The 21,614-nt window shown below is 40.5% G+C and overlaps 1 protein-coding gene and 1 long non-coding RNA gene across 11 annotated transcripts in view; one reads left to right on the top strand and one right to left on the bottom strand.

The window, feature by feature from the left end:
- The window catches only part of LOC134356669 (uncharacterized), a 34,156-nt gene extending 21,585 nt beyond the window's left edge, over positions 1-12,571 (top strand). Inside the window, exons 2-3 of the long non-coding RNA XR_010020409.1 lie at positions 2,002-2,072; positions 10,723-12,571. This is a non-coding gene — a long non-coding RNA (uncharacterized LOC134356669). The remainder of the gene's footprint in view (positions 1-2,001; positions 2,073-10,722) is intronic.
- setd5 (SET domain containing 5) overlaps positions 1-21,614 on the bottom strand; it is a 200,808-nt gene that overhangs the window by 158,356 nt on the left and 20,838 nt on the right. The gene's annotated exons all lie outside the window — the stretch shown is intronic.

Below are 21,614 nucleotides of genomic sequence, written 5' to 3'. Positions count from 1 at the left end.
CTCTCCTCTCCTCTTTCAGCTTTTCAAAGGAGTCATTACTTTCTCAACTCCCTGGTGCTTTTCTACCACCCTGAGAACCAAAGATTCTTTCCATTTTGGTCACGTTTGTAATGCACTGTGCTGTTGCTGCAAAAACTAATTTTCATGGCATTTATACCCTGTCTATGTATGCTTATGATAATAAACTTGAACTTGAAGCAGTGATTCACTTACACGTCTTCCAATCAAATGTACTAATTACAATTGTCATAATATCCCTTCACATTGGAAAGAAATGCAGATTAGGTGAATCCTTTCAACCTGTGGAAGTGACCCTAACTGTGCAGTTCCTGTCACTTTTATTCTTCGTCCTCTTCCACTTTCACCTGCTCTGTCTGTGGTTTTCTGCACTGTTCCAATGGGACCCAACGAAAGCTCCAGGGAACAAATCCCCTCCTTCCATCTGGGCACATTCCAGCCTTCAGGGCAATATCAAATTCAATAATTACAGGTTACTTGCTTTTTTCTGTTTAAGAACTGTCTAATTTTTCTATAAGCTACACACACAAAATGCTGGAGGAACTCAGCGGGTCAGGTGGCATCTATGGAAATGAACGTTTTGTGCTGAGACCCTTCTTCAGGGCTCGAAAGAAAGAGGGTAGACACCAGAATAAAAAAGGTGGGAAGGGGGAGGAGAAGGACAGCTAGGTGGGTGGGAAAGGTAAAGGGCTGGAAATGAAGCAATCTGATAGGAGCTCTGATAGGGTTGTCAATTGTTCTGGCGTGTCTAATGAGCCCTCCTCTGCATTGGTGTGACCTGTCGTAAATTGGTGGACCACTTTGTCAAACACCTCCATTTCATCATTCAAAAACTGAACTTCCCAGTGATCCAACATTTTAATTCTGATTCCTAAGCCCACTTGCCAGTCCCTGACCTCCTCTTGTGCCACGATGAGGCCACCCTCAGGGTGGAGGAGCAACACTTTATATTCTGTCTGGGTAGCCTCCAACCTGATGGCATGAATACTGATTTCTCTTTCCAGTTTTAAAAAACCTCTCCTTCTCCCCTCCTCTTCTCTTCTCCACTCTGGCCTTTTAGCTCTTCTCTACCTGCCTATCATCTACTCCTCCTTCACTTTCTACTATGGTCCACTCTCCTCTCCTGTCAGATTAGCTTCTTCTCCAGCCCTTTGCCTTTCCCAAGTACCTGGCCACCTATCACCTATTTGACTCTGACTTCGTCCCCCTTCTTTTCCAGTCCTGAAGAAGAGTAGAAGACCTAAACGTCAACTATTTGTTCACTTCCATAGATGCTGCCTGATCTGCTGAGTTCCTCCAACGTTTGTATATATTGCTTTGGATTTCCAGCATCTGCAGAATTTCTTGTGTTTATAGTTTTGTGATGAGCTTTCTATCTGTAGTGATAACTGATTTTCTTTAACCACAAGCAATGCCCAATCTGCTGGGCATTTCTGGTGTTCTCCTTGTAGTTCAAATATCAGCTCTGAACTGCATTTCAGATTTCATACATCCCTTTGTTTTCTCTCACTGCACTCTAATCTTTTATAATCAGACATTCAGATCCTCTGGCCTCATCCTATCAAACACATCCCTTTTCTCCCAGCTACACACCCAACACCCATTCTTTCCATACATTAAAATCAACTTCTTCCTACTGTTCTCAATTCTGATAAGTTACCTTGACCTGAAATTAACCTGAAATGTTAATTCATAGTTCTTCCATAGATGCTGCCTGATATTCTGAGTGTTTTCAGTATTTTCTTTTTTTTATTTCAGATTTGCAGCACTTATACAATCTTGAGTTTCAAAAATTTATTGCGGCTCATTTAAGACTCATATACACAAACTGGCAATTCTTGAAAAAGAATACAGCAAAACTACACACATTCTATTTCAGGAAGAACTGATACCTGGATATCAATGCTCTACAATTAAATATGTGCAGGTATATTGCAAAACACCTTCTTAAATGCTCTTTTCTTTCCATATCTCTCTCTTTAGATGATCATAACATCACAGATTGGCTTGCTAAATCATGAAGGAAGCCTTCGCGAGAACCACAAAGACATACTGTAAGTAGCAAGGCCTCCCACAGTAGCATAGTAGTTAATGTGACACTATTACAGCTCAGAGTGGAGTTTGGAGTTCAATTTCGACACTGTCTGTCAGGAGATTGTACATCTTCCTCATGAAAGCATAGGTTTCCTCTGGGAACTCCAGTTTCCTCCCACAGTCCACAGACACATCAGTTAGTAGGTTAAGTTGCCCTGCGATTGGACTAGGGTTATATAGGTGGGCTGCAAGGCGGTGTGGCTCATTGGGGCGGAAGGGCCTGTGCCGTATTGTATTTCTAAAATAAATAAATAGGATTGTCACCTTCTGTTTCCACACCAGAAAGGAGTCCAGAAGGCCCTTTGATCCCACCAGCAGCAAGTTTTGTCTTTCAAAGACAAATAGTAGGCAATTTTGTTGCCAACTTTGAGGTTGATACACATCAGGAAGATCTTAACTTAAATGCCAGATATGTGCGACAGATTGAAGGCAGCAGTAGTTTATTAGCTTAGAGCAGTAAATGCATCAATCATTTCTCAGTTGTGAGGTCAAGCTCCATTTCAAAATTCTAGACTGACACTTCATTGGAGAGGTTAATACGTAGTGACCTGTCAAACCCGCTGTCTTGGTTCAAGGTCCCACCAGCTCTCAGAAGGACACAACAGATCTTACAGTACTATTTTAAAGAAGAGCAGGCAGTTAAAATTGGTGTTTTGTGATAATTATCCTTTAACCAATATCACAAAAACATACTGTCTTGTTGCGATCTATAATGCCATTTGTGGGAGTTTACTATGCACAAAATGGCTACGATCTGCTACAATGCTTAATTGTTATGAGCCAATCGGCACATCCTGAGCTCATTGCTTTTATCTACTCCTTTGAGTTACAGAGCAGGTTGCCAAGTGACAAAAGTCTTTTACTGGGAAAACTATAATGGCAAACAAGCAATTCAAAAGATGCTCAATGATTTATACAATGCGCAGCTTAATACGAGCATGTAAAATTGTGGCAGAAAGACCCTTAATCACTGGAAGAAATTAAGTATTTCATTTTCCTTAATCGCTCAAACTATATCTATATTCAATTCAGCCAGAGAATTAAAATTACACAGAAGAATCAATGTAACAAATTTTTGATTTAAACACTGAGAATCAGGTGACAAAATATGATATGGAAAGAGTAAGACAGGAAATGATACCAGGTGGGGCATTAACTAACAAACTGAACAGTTTAGCAAAGACAGACAGAAATTTCACAAGATATAACAGGCTTCAGAAAAATGTTTCACTGCCACTTCATCAAGCATGGTAATAATTGGCTTAAGTTGAAATGTGTAAAAGGATGAGTCCCTACAGATTTCCCTAAACTAGAGGAGTTTGAGACATTGTTCTACTTGCTTAAGATCTCGAATATACATTTTAAATATATTGTATGACACGCAATAGAACATTTCAAAAGTGCAGATATTGGAAACACGAAATAAAAATGTTGAATACATTCAACAGGTCAGACAGCATCTTCAGAAAGAGAAACAATAAATGTTTCAGTTCAAAGGCCTTTCATCAAACCTGATACTTTATCACCCATTTCCCTGCCACTTCAAAACATTTTTGAATACATGCAATATATCTAGTGTCACACCTCGCTATCAGGTGTGGGTAAGCTTGTCCGACTTGGGTCACCAGTTGGGGAAAAAAAACAGATGGTAAGCGGCAACAGCACTTTGGTACAAAGGGGTTTTATTTAATGCCAGGAGGAAACAGTGCAGAAGCTACATAAAAATTGTGAAGAAAAAAAGTAGTTACAAGATGACAAATGAAAAATAAACATACAAAAATACAGAGGCTTTCTTCATGACACACTTTGTCTTTAAATTTCCAATATAACTATTCATCAACTGTCAATTCCAGCCTCCCCACCTCTCCAGCAAAGCCAAACTGAGGGTTTAGATAGAAAGACAGACATACTTTATTGATCCCAAGGGAAATTGGGTTTCGTTACAGTTGCACCAACCAAGAATAGAGTATAAATATAGCAACATAAAACAATAAATAATTAAATAATATGTAAATTATGCCATATGGAAATAAGTCCAGGACCAGCCTATTGGCTCAGGGTGTCTGACCCTCCAAGGGAGGAGTTGTAAAGTTTGGTGGCCACAGGCAGGAATGACTTCCTATGATGCTCTGTGTTGCATCTCGGTGGAATGAGTCTCTGGCTGAATGTACTCCTGTGCCCACCCAGTACATTATGTAGTGGATGGGAGACATTGTCCAAGATGGCATGAAACTTGGACAGCATCCTCTTTTCAGACACCACCATCAAAGAGTCCAGTTCCATCCCCACAACATCACTGGCCTTACTAATGAGTTTATTGATTCTGTTGGTGTCTGCTACCCTCAGCCCGCTGCCCCAGCACACAACAGCAAACATGATAGCACTGGCCACCACAGACTCGTAGAACATCCTCAGCACTGTCCGACAGATGTTAAAGGACCTCAGTCTCCTCAGGAAATAGAGATGGCTCTGACCCTTCTTGTAGACAGCCTCAGTGTTCTTTGACCAGTCCAGTTTATTGTCAATTCGTATCCTCAGGTATTTGTAATCCTCCACCATGTCCACACTGACATGGTCTGCCTTCATCTGGCCTAGAAGGACCAAGAAATTCTATTGTTGGTGAGGGGAGGGGGATACTCAAGTGGCCAGACCATAATAATTATTTCAGATGCAGAACTGGAACACTTTAAACAGGGATTCTAACATCCTACAGTTTTATTCCACAACAAATATCTTAGTTAAACCCATAGATCTGTGTCCACATGCTTAAATAAATATGAAAGAATAATGCCTCCCCACCAGCGGTATTGCCTGAGTAAGGTGTAGTGCGCCTGCCTCCACTGGAAATTTTCCACTGGATCATTTAAACCTAAATAATACAGAAAGAGTTTAGCAGCACATGTGCTGAGCCAGGAATTCAGGTCAGAGTTAAATAGAACACCAAGAATGCAAAAATCTGACGGAGGATAACAAAAGACTGTAGTAATTAATTTGTCTAAAACAGCGTGCCACAATTGATAAATGCTTGTCAATGGCCAAAAATCTTTGAGATTTTATTTTCTGATGGGACACAGCTTAAAAAAAAAGTTCCTAATCATCTTTTACTTATCAAATGTGGTTGGAATAATTCAGTCCTGTATCTGTGGGCACATAGGTTCACACTTTAAACATATTCAAAGTGGAAAGATCAACATATGCAAATTCCACGAGTTGAAGTTAAAATACATGTGGAGTTGTTACAATATACCTCAAAGAAGCTGGGACTGTTTCCATTATCATTTGAAGCATCTCACAACCCTCCTCCCTAAAACTTAAAATTTCACCTTAAAAGCATACAAGTTCCAGAATTACTCAACTCAAAATTAAAAATGGAAGTCCCAATGTGTTATCTGACAGTTACAGAACATAACTGAACTATAAAAACTACAATACCCAGAAACAATTAACAAACTGTATCTAGTTAACTTCAACAGGATCTGCATCAAGGGTTATTAATAATAATAATAATAAGCACTCAGGCACAAAGAAAAGAATTGGCTAGGATTTTTGTTCCAGTAAGTCCTATTAAAATACATTTATGGTTGGAGTTAAGACAGTCACAGTGATCACAATTAGCAGTTATAACCCACTAGATGCCCACTCAACAACTACCACACAGAAATGCACTTTGACAAAAAGTACCAAAATGGGGACTGCTGTTCAAAACAGGACAATTCAAAAATATCAACAGGTTTAGAATAGGAACAGAACATTTAAAAGGGAAATGAGTTTCAAGCTTAATTGTAAAAACAAAGCAATAAATATTTAACAGGTCTTTTTTATGTCATTTGTACAAATCCATTTGGTTTTGTAATATTGGCACTGCATGAATAACACCAACATATCAGTAAGGTATCAGAAAACATCCTTAAGCATGTCATGAAAATTAGGGAACAGGATTATTGAATTGTGACATTTAAGAGCTTATGACAGATTTTGGGAAGGTTTTTTTTAAGAAAAGGAACTGCAGTGAATAGTCAGAGAAGCTTGTGAATCAATTTTTCAGAAGCAACGAGGTCAGAGTTTTAAAATGTGCAAAGAGATAGAGGTAAGACATGCAACTGCAGTAAAGTTAGAAATCTGCTGAAAGGGAAGAGCACTTTTCCTGTGGGTGGATGCTAGACTAGCTAGGATAAGGCCATAAGTAAGTTTTGGGATCAGGAATTTATATCTGATGAATTGAAGATCAAGCAGCCATGAGCAGACAGGACCTAAATATGCAGCATGATGCAACGGTTTAAATTCTGGTCTTATTCCATGGGAGGATGAAATAGAAAAGTCGAGAGGCTTTGTTATACTGTCCTAATTGTTGATGTAACAATCCCAGAGATATTTTATACTTTATAGTTGCCAAACAATTGGTGCTAGAACGTAGAATCACAGCAATATTTGATTCTGCACTTCCCATTCCCTGGATTACAAATATTAAATATTAAAAGTATTAAAAATATCAAAAGTTGGTAAATATTAAAAATTTAAATTATAAATCATAAATAGAAACTAGAAAAATGGAAAGTAAGGTAGTGCAAAAAAACCGAGAGGCAGGTCCGGATATTTGGAGGGTACGGCCCAGATCCGGGTCAGGATCTGTTCAGCAGTCTTATCACAGTTGGAAAGAAGCTGTTCCCAAATCTGGCCGTACGAGTCTTCAAGCTCCTGAGCCTTCTCCCGGAGGGAAGAGGGATGAAAAGTGTGTTGGCTGGGTGGGTTGTGGCCTTGATTATCCTGGCAGCACTGCTCCGACAGCGTGCGGTGTAAAGTGAGTCCACGGACGGAAGATTGGTTTGTGTGATGTGCTGCGCCGTGTTCACGGTCTTCTGCAGCTTCTTTTGGTCTTGGGACAGGACAACTTCCATACCAGGTTGTGATGCACCCTAGAAGAATGCTTTCTACAATGCATCTATAAAAATTAGTGAGGGTTTTAGGGGCCAGGCCAAAATTCTTCAGTTCTTCAGCGAGCTAGCTGGAGTGTTTGCTGACATCTTCAGCTGCTCCTTGCTTCAGTCTAAGATCCCCTCGTGTTTTACAAAGGCAACGATAATTCCAGTGCCGAAGAAGAGCAAAGTGGCATGCCTGAATGACTATCGACCTGTGGCTCTGACATCAATTGTTGTGAAGTGCTTCAGGAAGTAAAGGCGCTGTTGGGCCTTCTTGGCAGTGAACTCTGCTTGGTTGAACCAAGTCAGCCGCTCATTTGTGATATTGACCCCGAGGAACTTAAAGGTTTTGACCTGTTCCACTTGCGCACCACCAACATAAATTGGGTCGTGCGGTCCGCTACTCCTTCTGAAGTCAACAACCAATTCCTTCGTCTTGCTGACGTTGAGGGATAGGTTATTGTCTTCGCACCATGCCACCAGGTTCTGTACTCAAACTCATTATTACCCGAGATATGGCCTACAATTGTTGTGTCATCAGCAAACTTATATATTGAGTTTGATGGAAACTTGGCTACACAAACATGGGTGTACAGTGAGTACAGCAGGGGGCTGAGTACACAGCCTTATGGGGCACCAGTGCTCAGAGTGATTGTAGAGCAGAGCTTGTCCCCTATTTTTACAGCCTGGGTCCTGTCTATGAAGAAGTTGAAGATCCAGCTGCAGATCCGAGTGCTAAGGCCCAGGTTCCGGAGCTTAAGAATCAGTTTATTTGGAATGATGGTATTAAAGGCAGAGCTATAGTCAATGAAAAGGAGGCTTACGTATGCGTCTTTATTCTCCAGGTGTTCTAAGGAGGAATGTAGGGCCAGAAAGATGGCATCTGCCATTGACCTGTTGCTTCAGTAGGCGAATTGCAAAACGTCGAGGTTGACCGGTAGGCTGTGGTTGATGTGTGCCATAACCAATCTCTCGAAGCACTTCACAACAATTGATGTCAGAGCCACAGGTCGATAGTGATTCAGGCATGCCACCTTGCTCTTCTTCGGCACTGGAATTATCGTTGCCTTTGTAAAACACGAGGGGATCTTAGACTGAAGCAAGGAGCAGCTGAAGATGTCAGCAAACACTCCAGCTAGCTCGCTTGCACAGGCCCAGAGAACCCGTCCTGAGACACCATCTGGGCCCGTCGTCTTCCTTGAATTTATCTTCAGGAAGGCCCTTCTAACACCCTCCTCGGTGACGATGAATCTCGATGCCACCAGGTCCGGTTCATCCGGAGGGAGCGGGACGCTCCCCTTCTGTTCAAATCTTGCGTAGAATACGTTAAGTTCGTCAGGAAGAGAAGTGCCACAGTCTTTTCCCAGCCTTTTCTTTGCACCCAGTGATCTCATTTAGACCCTGCCATAGTCTACTGGCATCCCTTTGGTTAGCCTGGGCTTCCAACTTGGCTCGATATTGCCTCTTGGCACCCTTAATGGCTTTCCGGAGTTCACACCTGGATTCCGTGTAGCGACAGGTGTCCCCAGACCTGAAAGCCGCAGCTCTAGCCTTTAAAAGGAACTTGACCTCATAATTCATCCAAGGTTTCAGGTTAGGGAATACCCAGATTGTCTTGCGAGACACACAGTGCTCTGTGCATTTCCAAATAAAGTCCGTGACAGCGGAGGCATACTCATCGAGGTTAGCTGCCGAGTCCTTGAATACTAACCAGTCCACCGATTCAAAGCAGTCTCGGAGGACCTCATCCGTTTCCTCCGTCCAAAGCGACACTACTTTTGACACCGTGACCTCCCGCTTCAGTTTCTGCTTGTAAGCCGGGAGAAGGAGTACGGCCTGAATTTTAGTCTTCTATTAATGATAGAACAGATGCAGTTCAATGAAGGTTCACTGGGTTGATTCCTGAGACGAAAGGGCTGTCTAATAAGAAATATTCGCATATTACCTATAGTCATTCAGAAGAAAGAGGTGAAATGGGATTTAACAAAGTAGATGTTGAAAGGTTGTCCAATCACTAGAGAAAATCTGCAGATGCTGAAAATCCATGCAACACATACAAAATGCTGGAGGAACTCAGCAGGCCAGGCAGCATCTATGGAAAAAAGTGCAGTCGGCGTTTTGGGTCGAGACTCTTCATCAGGACTGGAGGAAAAAGACAGAGTAGAGTTAAAAGATCAGGGGAGGGGAGGAAAAACCCAACATGGTAGGAGAAACCAGGAGGGGGAGGGATGAAGTAAATAGCTGGGAAGTTGACTGGTATAAGAAATACAAGGCTGGATAAGGACTGACAGGTGAGGATAGAAGGCCATGGAAGAAAGAAAAGGGGGGAGGAGCACAAGAGTGACTTTGTAGATTGGGAGACCCAGTGGCCACCCATTTTAATTCAATTTCCTATTTCCCATATGTCTATCCATGGCCGCCTCTAATGTCGCAATAAGGTCACACTCAGGTCGAAGGAGCAACACCTTATATTCCGTCTGGATAGCCTCCAACCTGATGGCATGAACATCGATTTCTCAAACTTCCGGTAATGGTCCCCACACCCTTTCACCATTCCCCATACCCTTTTCTCACTCTCACCTTATTTCCTTGCCTGCTCAACGCCTCCCTCTGGTGCTCCTCCCCCCACTTTTCTTTCTTCCATAGCCTTCTGTCCACACTGATCAGACTCCCACTTCTCCAGCCCTGTATCTCTTATACAATCAATTTTCCAACTCTTTACTTTATCCCTGCCGGTTTCACCTATCACCTTACATTTCTCCCTCCCCTCCCTCCACCTTCTAATTCTACTCATCTTTTTTCACCAGTCCTACTGAAGGGTCTCAGCCCAAAACATCAACAGTGCTCTTTTCCATAGATGCTGCCTGGCCTGCTGAGGTCCTCCAGCATTTTGTGTGTGTTGTTGAAAGTTTGTGTCCCCTTGCTTGTGTAATCTAGAGCGAGAATTTCAAAAAAGGTCAGCATTTAGAACTGAGAATCTTGAATCTTTGGAATTAACCACTCTAGAGAACTATAAAAACTAACTCATTGAATGTAATCAGTGCTAAAATGGACAGAGTAGTGGATTATAAAGGAAAAAAATGTGGAAGTAAATAAGCAGCAAAGTGAATTTGAAGCCAAGTTCAGATCAACCATTATCTATTAGATCATTTGGCTAGAATTGAGGGCTGCTTACCTTCTGCTGCTCCTATGTTTGAGACAGAGAACAGGAGGATAAAAAATATAACAATGTAATCAGAACAGCCTATGTGTACCTACTTGTACCTCATTACATATTGTTTCATGTTTTGCTTATTTAATGTATATTAACTATTTTGTGTGCAAAACTATCTATTGACATTTGATTTTGTGTTGCAGTTCACTGAAAAGTAGTGACTGATTAACTTGAGGATTCTATCAATAAAATGATACTATTTATCTCCAATAAAGAGACCAGGACCTTAAGTTTTGCCATGACATCTTTCTAAAGAGAAAAATTGCCTTTACAAGTAACTTCACTGAAGCTTGATCAAATATTCTGGAATACATTCTGAACACCAAGTACAAATCTCATCAAATTAATGAAACTTCATAAGAATGGCAGTCAACTATTCTTCAAAAAAAATATCAAAACTGTGTATGATTTTTGTTTTAGTTTCAGCTCATAAATCATACATCTTACAATGACTCAATACCATGTTGTTATTAATTTTAGGTAAAAAGTTGGACTTTCTGGAGTTAACCCTTCAAATGAACCATAATTTTCTGACACTGGGGCAGTTATGGAAGAAACAATGCTGCTGTAAAATGTTGTGGAATGAATCAAAAGTTTGGCCTGAAAGAAAGCTGCATACTATCAATCAAATGCAGAAGAACTTGCAATGGAACAGTCTTCCAGATTTAAATTTCTAAAACATCATTTTCAAAACCAGTAAGTATATATCCAAACACCACCTGGTGGAAATAATCCTCATTGTCCTTTCCTCCGGATAGTTAGTGCTCCATCTCTGTTATAGTTGCTCTCTGTAACACAGAAATAAAACTGGCAACAGCATATATCTAAACCCAACTTCAAAGTTGATCATCTTTCCTAACCCATAAAAAAAGTCATCTGATACACTTGAAGAGTATGCATAGGTGGACTGATTGCAACAACTAGAATGACACAAAATTTATAATTAAATCAATGAAATTAGAATCATTACAACACAAACACTATTCAGCCTATCAAATTTTTGCCAGCTTTTTGTGGAAGGATTTATGCATTCCCATTCCCCAACATTTTCCTCGGGAGTATTTGCAAATTATTTCCCCTCGAATACCTATTCAATTCTCTTTTGAGAACTTCAATTGATTAATTTCAACTAACATTACTGACCTGCAATCCACTCTTAAATACAGTAGACTGTGTAAGGTCCCCTGTCCTTGAACATAGCAGATGAAAAATACTGATCAGATCCATTCATACATCATCTGAACTCGCATCCACCTAGGCAGCAGTGCTCATTCCATCCAAGGTATGCTAATGCACAGTTATGTAAACTTTTCTTAAAAGGGGAATAATGTTAGACACACTGAAACAAAATCCAAATAACTACTCATTAGTCTACATAGCAAATCAGCAAAATATTGCTGGTTGATTAATGGAACTGACCAGATAAAAGTGCTGTAAGATAAAAGGTTTTAAGGGTTGCTTCATATATAATCAGCCGGTCACACAACACTGCCACAATAAAATTCATGAGTTTTAACAGAAACATATACAAATAGCACTGTGTGCATGTTTCCAGTTCAGCAAAGCAATTAATTTAAGGTACTAAACAAAATCATTTGCTTCCAAATAGGAAGGAACTAATATAGATCTCCTACATCTTCTCCAACCCTTGACCTTTCCCCACACACCTGGCTTCACCTGTCACCTTCCTGCTTGCCTGCTTCTCCACCCCCTCCTTTTTATTCTGGCATCTCCTGCTTCCCTTCTCAGTCCTGAATAAAGGTCTCTGTCCGAAACATTGACTGCTTATTCATTTCCATAGATACTGCCTGACCTGCTGAGTTCCTCCAGCATTTTGTATATGCTGTTTTGAATTTCCAACATCTGCAGACTTTCTCGTGTTTATAATTAAAATACTTCTTTGGATCATCTCTATGAAAACATAAACTTTAATTCTCAAATCAAGTTGGTGAAAACTTCCATAACTTAACTTCCACTTAAGGATTCCCACTGTTATCTCAACTATACCTCTTCCCACCCTATCGCCTGTAAAAATGCTATTTCCTTTTTTTCAGTTTCTTCACCTCTGCCTCGCAGGATGCAACTTTCCATTCCAGGACATCCAAGTCCTCCTCCTATAAAAGACAGGTTTTCCTCTCTCCACAATTGATACTGCCCTCGCGAGCATCTCCTCCACTTCCCCATACATCAGCACTCACCCATCTTAATAGTGATGGAGTTCCTCCTGTCCTTACCTACCACCCTATCCAACACATTATCCTCCGCAACTTCTGCCATCACCAAAGGGATCCTACCACTAAATATATCTTTACTGCCCCCTCAACACCCCCGCTTTCCACAGGGATTGCTCCCTCTGTGATTCCCTTTTGCATTCATCCCTTCCCACTAACCTCCCTCACAGCACTTATTCTTGAAAGCAGCCTCAGTGCTACACCCGCCCATATAGCTTCTCCCTCACCTCCATTCAGGGTCTCAAACAGTCCTTCAGGGTGAGACAACATGTCACCTGTGAATCTGCTGTGGTCGTCTATTGTGTCCAGTGCTCCCTATGCAGCCTCCTCTGCATTGGTGAGACCTGCCATAAATTGAGGGCCCATTTTGTCAAGCACCTCTGCACCATCTGCCATAAGCGGGACTTCCCGGTTGGTGGCCAAACATTTAAATTTTCACTCCCAAGTGCTGATCCATGGCCTCCCCTTATGCCAAGATGAGGCCATCCACAGGATGGAGAAGCAACACCTTGTGTCCTGTCTAGATACCCTCCAACCTGATGGTATGAATATCAATTTCTCCTTCCGGTAAACAAATTTCACCCCTCCCTTCCTTTATTCCCCACTCTGACCTTTTACTACTTCTCACCTGGCTATTACTTTTCCCTGGGTCCCCTCCTCTTTCCACTTCTCCTATGGTCCACCTTCTTCTCCAGTCTTTACCTTTCCCACCCACCTGGCTTCACCAGTTTCCAGCTAACCTTCTTCCCCTCCCACCTTTTTGTTCTAGCACCTTCCCCCTTCCTTCTCAGTCCTGAAGGGTCTCAGCCCAAAACATCAACTTTCTATTAATTTCTATCGATGCTGCCCGATCTGTTGAGTTCCAGCATTTTGTGCATGTTGCTTTCGATTTCGTGTTTATAAATACAATTTTTCTGAACCTTTCTACACATACCTCATGCAACAAAATTCACAGGTTATCAACATCCTTGACCAAGAGATTATCAAGACTGTAAAGGAGCATTGTCAGAAACACTTTTGAAATTTAAATATACATAAGTAATCTCCTCTTCCTTATCTAAACAGGTTTATCATACCTAACGGGTTAATCAATTAGAAACAATCACCACTTTCCACAGAGGGTGTCAATAATATCAGATAAATCAGTTCATAATCCACAGTAAAGCACATAGCTCTGGATTAGGTGTATTAACATTGTCCTAGAGACAAACTACATAGAAATTGGTTTGTGTCATTCGTCAAACTGGGCAAAAGGAATTATCCCTATTTTAGTACAAGTGTGTCTAGAGTTTACTCAATGTTGTTACATCAGGCCAGCAAGCAACCAGAACTTGCTGAATATCAGTGGGTAGCTTATCAAGGAAGAGGATTTCAATTTCAGTGTGGGTCACTCCAAAGAAATATCATTAATGTTTACAAATCAAATACTAGACAACTAAGTGGGCATTTGTGTCCTTGCTAGGTGTACCTCAGGGGTCCCCAAACTTTTTTGCACCGCGGACCGGTTTAATATTGACAATACTCTTGCGGACCAGCTGGAATGTAGGTAACAAGTCAATTATAAGTCACTTACAAGTGGCTAATACATACAATTTTGTTTCTAAAAGGGTTTATATAGCAAATTTAATATTAAACACACAGAACATATTTTCCTCGCATGAATATAGTGATAAGTCAATTATAAGACACTTATAAGTCAATAGCATCATAACATTCTAAGTAACATTTGGATATTAAACACAGAGCATATTTTCCTCATATGAACATATAAAATCATTGCAACACACCAATATCGCTGAATCAGTGGGAGCCCTGGGCTTGTTTTCCTGCAACAAGACGGTGCCATCGAGGGGTGATGGGAGACAGCGATACTCAAAGGGGGTTCCTTATGTCCAGTCTATTCTGCAATTTAGTTTTCATTGCATTCATTGCAGAAAATCCCGCTTTGCAGAGATATGATGTTAGAAATGGAAGCAACGTTTTCAGTGCTTTCGTGGCTACCTCCGGATATTCAGCCTTGACTTTGATCCAGAATGCTGACAGAGATGTTATGCCAAACATACTTTTCAGCCCACCGCCATTTGCAAGCTCGAGGAGTTGATCTTCTTCCTGCGCTAACATGGATGATTCACTGGGGATATTCACAAATGGGTCACGGACCCATTCCTTTGCACGTCTTGGGCCATTTGCGGTTGGGAAGTAACGCTCGAATTCTGTTCACAGTGAAGATAGGTGATCGCGCACCAGCTGTGAGCCTCAGTCTCTTCCAAATTCTCAGCTAATGCTGGGAACATGTCAAATATGCCCTTGTCTACTCACTGTCCCTACAGTTCCAGTTTGGCTTTGAAAGCAGACACTTTATCTTCCAACTTGAAGACAGTTGTCATTCTCCCCTGAAGTGACAAATTGAGTTCATTGAGCAGGTTGAAGATGTCACACAGATAAGTGAGTTTTGCTATTCACTCCTCGTCACTGAAGTGTGCTGCCAGTGGTGACTTTTTTCCTGAAAGAAATCTCTGTCGCTGCTCTCTTAACTCAAAAACCCTGGCCAGGGCTCTCCCCCTTGATAGCCACCTGACTTCAGTGTGTAAGAGAAGCGTCTGTGCTCTGCATCCATCTCCTCGCTAAGCTGCTCAAACAAACGTTTCTTAGCCTTAGTAATACGGCTAGCCACTAAGTACGACGCTCTCAGAGCAGCAGCATTGGTGGAGATGTTGGCTCTCAGCACTTGCTTCTGTCCCACTTGCTCACGTTTTTTCCGCTCAAAAACCTCAACGGGTTTGTCTTTAAGTGCAGGGTGCTTGGACTCAAGGTGCCGAAGCAGTTTTGAGGACTTCACTGCCTCATTAGACAGCTTGTCTCCACATATCACACACAGGCTTCGAGTGTGCGAGTCACCGGTCACAATAAAGCCATATTTTATGTATGACTCGTCGTATTTTCTGTTGAAGAAAGCTTTCTTTTTTTTTTGTAGTCTCAGCCTTAGCTGTCTCTGCGTTATCATCATCATTAGGCCTTTTATGTCCCCTACCACCTCTTCTAAAGAAACTCTCAAGCGACGTTTGTTTTTTTACTCATCATACCACCAGATCATATCGTTTCCTCGCGGCCCGGTTGCACATGCTTTGCAACCCGGTGGTTGGAGACCACTAGTGTATCTCATAAGCAGCGTATTGACTCACAATATCAGAGTATATTGCTACCATCTTTGTGACCAAATAAACACAAACTATAATCACTGCAACATAGAGATTTTATATCAAAAGTTGGCCTCAGCATGACAGGAATCAAACCTTATCTAAACAAGTTTGTGGTCCAATACCAACTAATGGTTTCAAGCAGCTTTTAAGACTATCTATCCCCAGCATGCTAGTACTGTAAGCTTTGCAAAGATCAATTTTTGATATCCCAACCACCATGCTGCAGTTGTACACAGCAGATGTATTCTTTTCCCACTTACCTTAAACCTTTGACCTCTAATTTTCCCCTTAACCTGCCCTATCTTTGCCCCTCAATATGATAAACATCTATAAGGTTATCCCTTAGCCTCCTTCACTCCAGGGAAAACAGTTCCAGCCTATCCAATCTCTCCTGAAAACAAATACTCCAGTCCAGGCACATTCCGAAGATTCCCAAGATTCTTTTCTGCACCTTCTAATTTAATCTAATCCTTTTTGTATCTGGCAAGCAGACTTCAGACAATACTCAGAGCAGCATAACCAATGGTCTACAAATCTGCTACACGATGTCCCAACTCCTGTAATCAGTACCTCATCCGATGGAAGCAAGCATACGCCTTAAAAATTCTTTCTACCTGTATCACCACTTTCAGAGAACTATGAACTTGTGTTGCATGGTCTTGCTGTTCAACACTCCCCAGGGTTCTGCCATTTACTGTGCATGTCCTTTCACATCACAGGCCTTGCTTTAGTCCACGGCGAGAACATGAACTAGCCCTGTTTCATCATTCCTCATCGTCACCTCTTCAAAAAACAAACAAATTTTTTGGGATAGGATCTTCCAATACAAAGTCTGCTGACTACCCCTAATTTTACTCATAAATTAACATTGTTATTATCTCCAAAACAACCTATCAGCCAATAGCAGGCCAAATAAACAAGGTGGCATGAAGTTCACTGATTTTATTTGTGGAAATGAATACTAAAAGGATAATTGTTTAAGAGCAAGAAAACCCAGGGTCAAGTCATTTAAATATTACCTTGATCAGAACAAAGTCCAAATCCTCAAAGGGGATTTGTTGTGAAATTAACCACTTAAAATGTCATCGATGGACAGACTAAGAGACAGTCCAAGAATTTTCTCAGAGAAGGCTAAAACATTAACCAAGCTTAACAAAATATGTAACATTAATTACAGACTCTATTTAAAGAATAACATCTTTCAACTTTAAAAAGCAACTGCTACAGACCTAAATTGGAGTGACTAAATTGTTAAATCATAAAAGTGAAACTTCACTGAGTTTCTGCTCCTGAAGGAAGTCTGGTTCAGCTGTCCTTTCTGAAACCACCCTAATTTAGTCAAAACCCAGCTCCAAAACCAATTTCTTAAAATAATCAGGGCTACAAAGTTGTTCAGATCTTTGGAAAACTCCGATCTAATCTGAACGATAACACTTTGCAGCAAGATCTCAGTTGCAGAGTATACCTGAAATGTATTTCATAGCCTTCCAAGCTATAGGCCACTTATAATAGCTTCTTCAGTAATAGCAACTGAAAAATTGGCATCAAACATCATATTTTTCACTAGATGCTTAGAAACTTGAAAACACTTGTACAGTATCTGCTAATGACTTTTAGTTTGTAAATGCTTAGCTAATACACAGAAAATATGCATGTTCCATACCATATTACAATTACAGAGGTAATGTTGCAATGTAGAAATCAATTGGATATGTACACAAGTTTCCACAAAAAGTAATGTGATAACAAGACATTACAGGACTTTTATTAACTAATTCAGAAAGCAAGTACTGCATCAGTAACCCACATCAGCCTAGATTTTTGTACTCAAATTTTTTAGAATGAACCTTTAAGACCTGGGGTCAATATAATTTAAGCTTCTTCAACTGACTAAATATATTCGACCAACACGTTTTTGCCAATAGTTCACTGCAGAATCCAGAAACATTAAGGTTACAGTTATTTTGAAACCAGTCATTTTAGTCATTAGGCAACATTCAAAAAAAAAACAAGCTCAAGACTGAACAGCTTATTGACAGAATATTGGAACTGGAGTCAGTGAATCAGCTTATGGGAATGTGCTATATTTGTAACGTACGAGCAGAAACAATGCCTAATGACGTCATTCTAAAATCCTTCCATGATCATACTTGAGCCTAATTATTTTTCCCCATCGACTGTCTGAGTGCTCTATCCACTTCATCCTTTCTTAATGTGTCAGATGAGCCAAAAATGTTTAGGCGTATCAACAAACTTTCTGGTAATTCTTTCTCAGCAACACGCACAAAATGTTGGACGAATTCAGCATCTACAGAAAAGAGTCAACGTTTTGGGCTGAGGCCCTTCTTCAAACCCGAAAGGTTGACTGTTTACTCTTTTCCCTGGATGCCCGAGCATTTTGTGTGTGTTGCTTTGGATCTCTGGCATTTGCAGATTTTGTGTTTGTGATAATTCTTTCTGTTCACTTTCTGCTTCAAAGAGTTGAATTCCAGAGGGAAAGACTGTTCTTGATATCCCCCATAGCTTTAGCCATATTCTCAGCCTTAAACATGACTTTTTCTTTGCTTCTTCTCTTGTTTAGCCCCTAGGGACCTACATCCATGACTCTATGGATACCCTCCTCCAACTGGATGTGGAGATTTTAGAGAGGGTGCAAAAGAAGTTCATCCAGGATGTTGCCTTGATGACAAAGTATTATCAATAAGAAGATAATCTCCTTGATTAGAGAATATTATTCATCAACAAACTTAAGATTGATGTCACTGGAGCATCAGATGCTGAAGGGCTACTTGCTGAAGTTTACAAAATTAGGAGGGGTACAGATGTTTCCATTTACTTCCTCCAGATATCGTTATTTTGGTACAATATAGAAAGCTCAGTACCAAGTATGCGTACTTTTAAAGTAATCTCTTTAGTTTATCTTCATTCATTTTTGGGCCCATGGGCATTACTGACACATCCAGCATTTATTGTCATTCACTAACTGCTCTTGATAAGGTGATCATCAATCACCTTTCTGGTGAGTGAATTCCAGGATTTAGATCCAGTGACGAAGGAAACATGGATCGATTTAGTACTCAAGATGGGTGTTTAAATTGGAGGGAAAACTGCAGGTAGTGGTGTTCCCATGCACCATTTCCATGCTCTTGCTGGGCAAAGCCATGCAGTTGGGAAGTAATGCAGCAGCGGTCAATCAAGTATTAGCAGTGTGTGGTGTGGATGGTAAACACTACAGGCATTGTCAAATTCCTAGAAAAAGTAAACATTAAGGCTAGCAGAAAAGGTAACAATTAACTTGGCTGCTTTGTCCTAGAAGCTGCCAGGTTTGCAGTGTGCAGTTTCAGCTGCACTTGACTAGATAAGTACAGAGTTTTTTTTAAAATCACACTTCAAAGTTCAAAGTACATTTATTATCAAAGTATGTTTACCTGGTACAATCTTGAAATTCATCTCTTTACAGGAAGCCACACAAAAAAGAAACCCTATAGAAGCCGTTAAAACAAGACAGTTGAACATCCAATGTGCAGAGAGAAAAAAAAAGATCCTGCAATCAATAAAAGTAATCAAATAGCATTCAGAACTGAAGTTCATAAAAGTGAGTCAGTCTACAGCCAGGCATCACTGCAGCTGATTGAGAAGCCTGTTAGTTGCAGGCCACAGCCCCAGTTCAGTGCGGAAACAAGTAAACTTTGCAGAGCAGCCAGCTGAATGGGCCTGTCCCTCAACTCCAGCCCTAACATCCTGATCTTTTTAATATGGCCTGCACTTAAATCCTCAAGTTGTTCTTTGCTCTCAGATCTGGGCTTCACCTCGTCTCTGCCTCCCCCCATTTCTGCTGCATCAAATTGCCTCCAAGTCGACTCCTGCAATGGCCAGACATTGGCTCATTTCGAGCTCTCTGGCCCGGACCCTGCTGCCTCGATTTGGCCTGACACGCCATGCTGCAATAGATAGATAGACATACTTCATTGATCCCGAGGGAAATTGGGTTTCGTTACAGTTGCACCAACCAAGAATAGTGTATAAATATAGCAACATAAAATCATAAATAATTAAATAATATGTAAATTATGCCAGATGGAAGTAAGTCCAGGACCAGCCTATTGGCTCCGAGTGTCTGACCCTCCAAGGGAGGAGTTGTAAAGTTTGATGGCCACAGGCAGGAATGACTTCCTATGACGCTCAGTGTTGCATCTCGGTGGAATGAGTCTCTGGCTGAATGTACTCCTGTGCCCACCCAGTACATTATGTAGTGGATGGGAGACATTGTCCAAGATGGCATGCAACTTGGACAGCATCCTCTTTTCAGACACCACATTCCTGCACCTTCAAGACTTCAGTTCACGCCGGAAAAATACCAGGTCACACAGCGAGTTCAAGAGCTCAACTAGGCCAGGGAAGTTACAGGTTATTATTTGCAGTGACCATTTACCAGAAAATGTGTGAATAATAAAGTATTTTGTTGTTTTGTTTTATTTGCCACCAGCAAGTAGTTGCTTAAACTTCACCAGTGCCATCTTAAACAGGAAGTGCACCTTGCAGAAGCTAAAAAGTTTTTAGTGTTACAAAATGAACCATTTGCAACACCTTACCCAACCTCAAATCTGCCCTTTGGTTTATAAATAATATTTGACTGGAAATGTTCAGCTTTTGGTCAATGATAACCTCCATAATAATAAGATACCTTTGACCACCAGCAACAGCAAACATGTCTTTCATCAATCATACTAAATGGACCTTAGTCAAATCTATTAATCAAGTATAACATGATAGATTCCTCTAAGAATAAACAAACAATATATCCCATCAAATTAAAATAAACTGGAATTTGGTTTATTGAGAGAGACACTGGAATTGAGAAAAATCTTGTAGACAATACTGATCAAACATTCCTGAACTGGTAACTTAGGATTATTTCTCCACAAATGCTGCTTGACATTTTATGATAATATAGTGGATCAAGAAAATTGGTTACAGAATTATGCAATATGACAGTTATTTATCCTGTGTACTAACTTTGAAATCATACAATCTACACAAGTCATACATAACTTTGACTACTATCAACTCTTCCCTTTTGCTAATAAAATATATTTCAGTACATAAGTAGGTTCTGTATCATATTCAAGCAAGGAATTCTGTATCATCTTAGTGGAAAGCTAGCTTCAATTTGAGTCATACAGCTGGCCTTGATATCCCCAGCGATATATCAACTTCAAGGATAGTTATTTTACAATAATGATCATTATTATGTCTGTGGCTGCTATTTGAAAAGTGTGAAATGTGATTAGGTATATTTAGAAAGTGAAAAGCCTCTACAATGTTACGGGTGAGACTGCAGAGTGCTGAGCTTCTTAATACTTCAGTACCAGGAAATGTCTCTATCTTTAAGACTATTTTAGTTCAAATTTGAGATTTAACTGATATCAACTCATCCTTCACTACAGCAAAAATTCCAATTAGCTGCTATACTGTGTGTAGAAATGCTTATGACTTGGCATTTGGCTTACCTGGGTTCCCTTTAAATGCACTGGAGTCCCAACCCACATTCCTTTCAAACTCACTAGTGTAACCCTGCTTCCTCCCTCCTTATAAACTCAGAGGTCACATTCTCTTATGCCCTATCAACTCACAGGTGCACCATTCTCTCTGTCCCCCATAAGCTACCAAGCTCACTGGAAAATTTATTGTTCTCCTGTGAAACATCTTTAAAAATGGATTAAAAGTACACTGGTCTATTAGTAGCAGCATTATGCAATAGCCCAGAAAATTTGCTACTACAGCTGTGAAAACCAAGAGTGCCAGATTTTTGGAGTTTTACTATGTATTTCACCTTTCATCACCTTGTGGGCTTCAGTCAATCTTTAACATTAACAAATATCAAAATCAACAGGTTTATTCTGCTAATTTATGAGTTCAAAAAATAAGCCGCTCCATGAAA

This window comes from Mobula hypostoma, chromosome 15 (assembly GCF_963921235.1).
Source record: "Mobula hypostoma chromosome 15, sMobHyp1.1, whole genome shotgun sequence".
In the NCBI taxonomy this organism is placed as follows: Eukaryota; Metazoa; Chordata; class Chondrichthyes; order Myliobatiformes; family Myliobatidae; genus Mobula; species Mobula hypostoma.
Note: the sequence above shows the minus strand (reverse complement) of the source record. Positions and strands in the feature narration are given on the sequence as shown.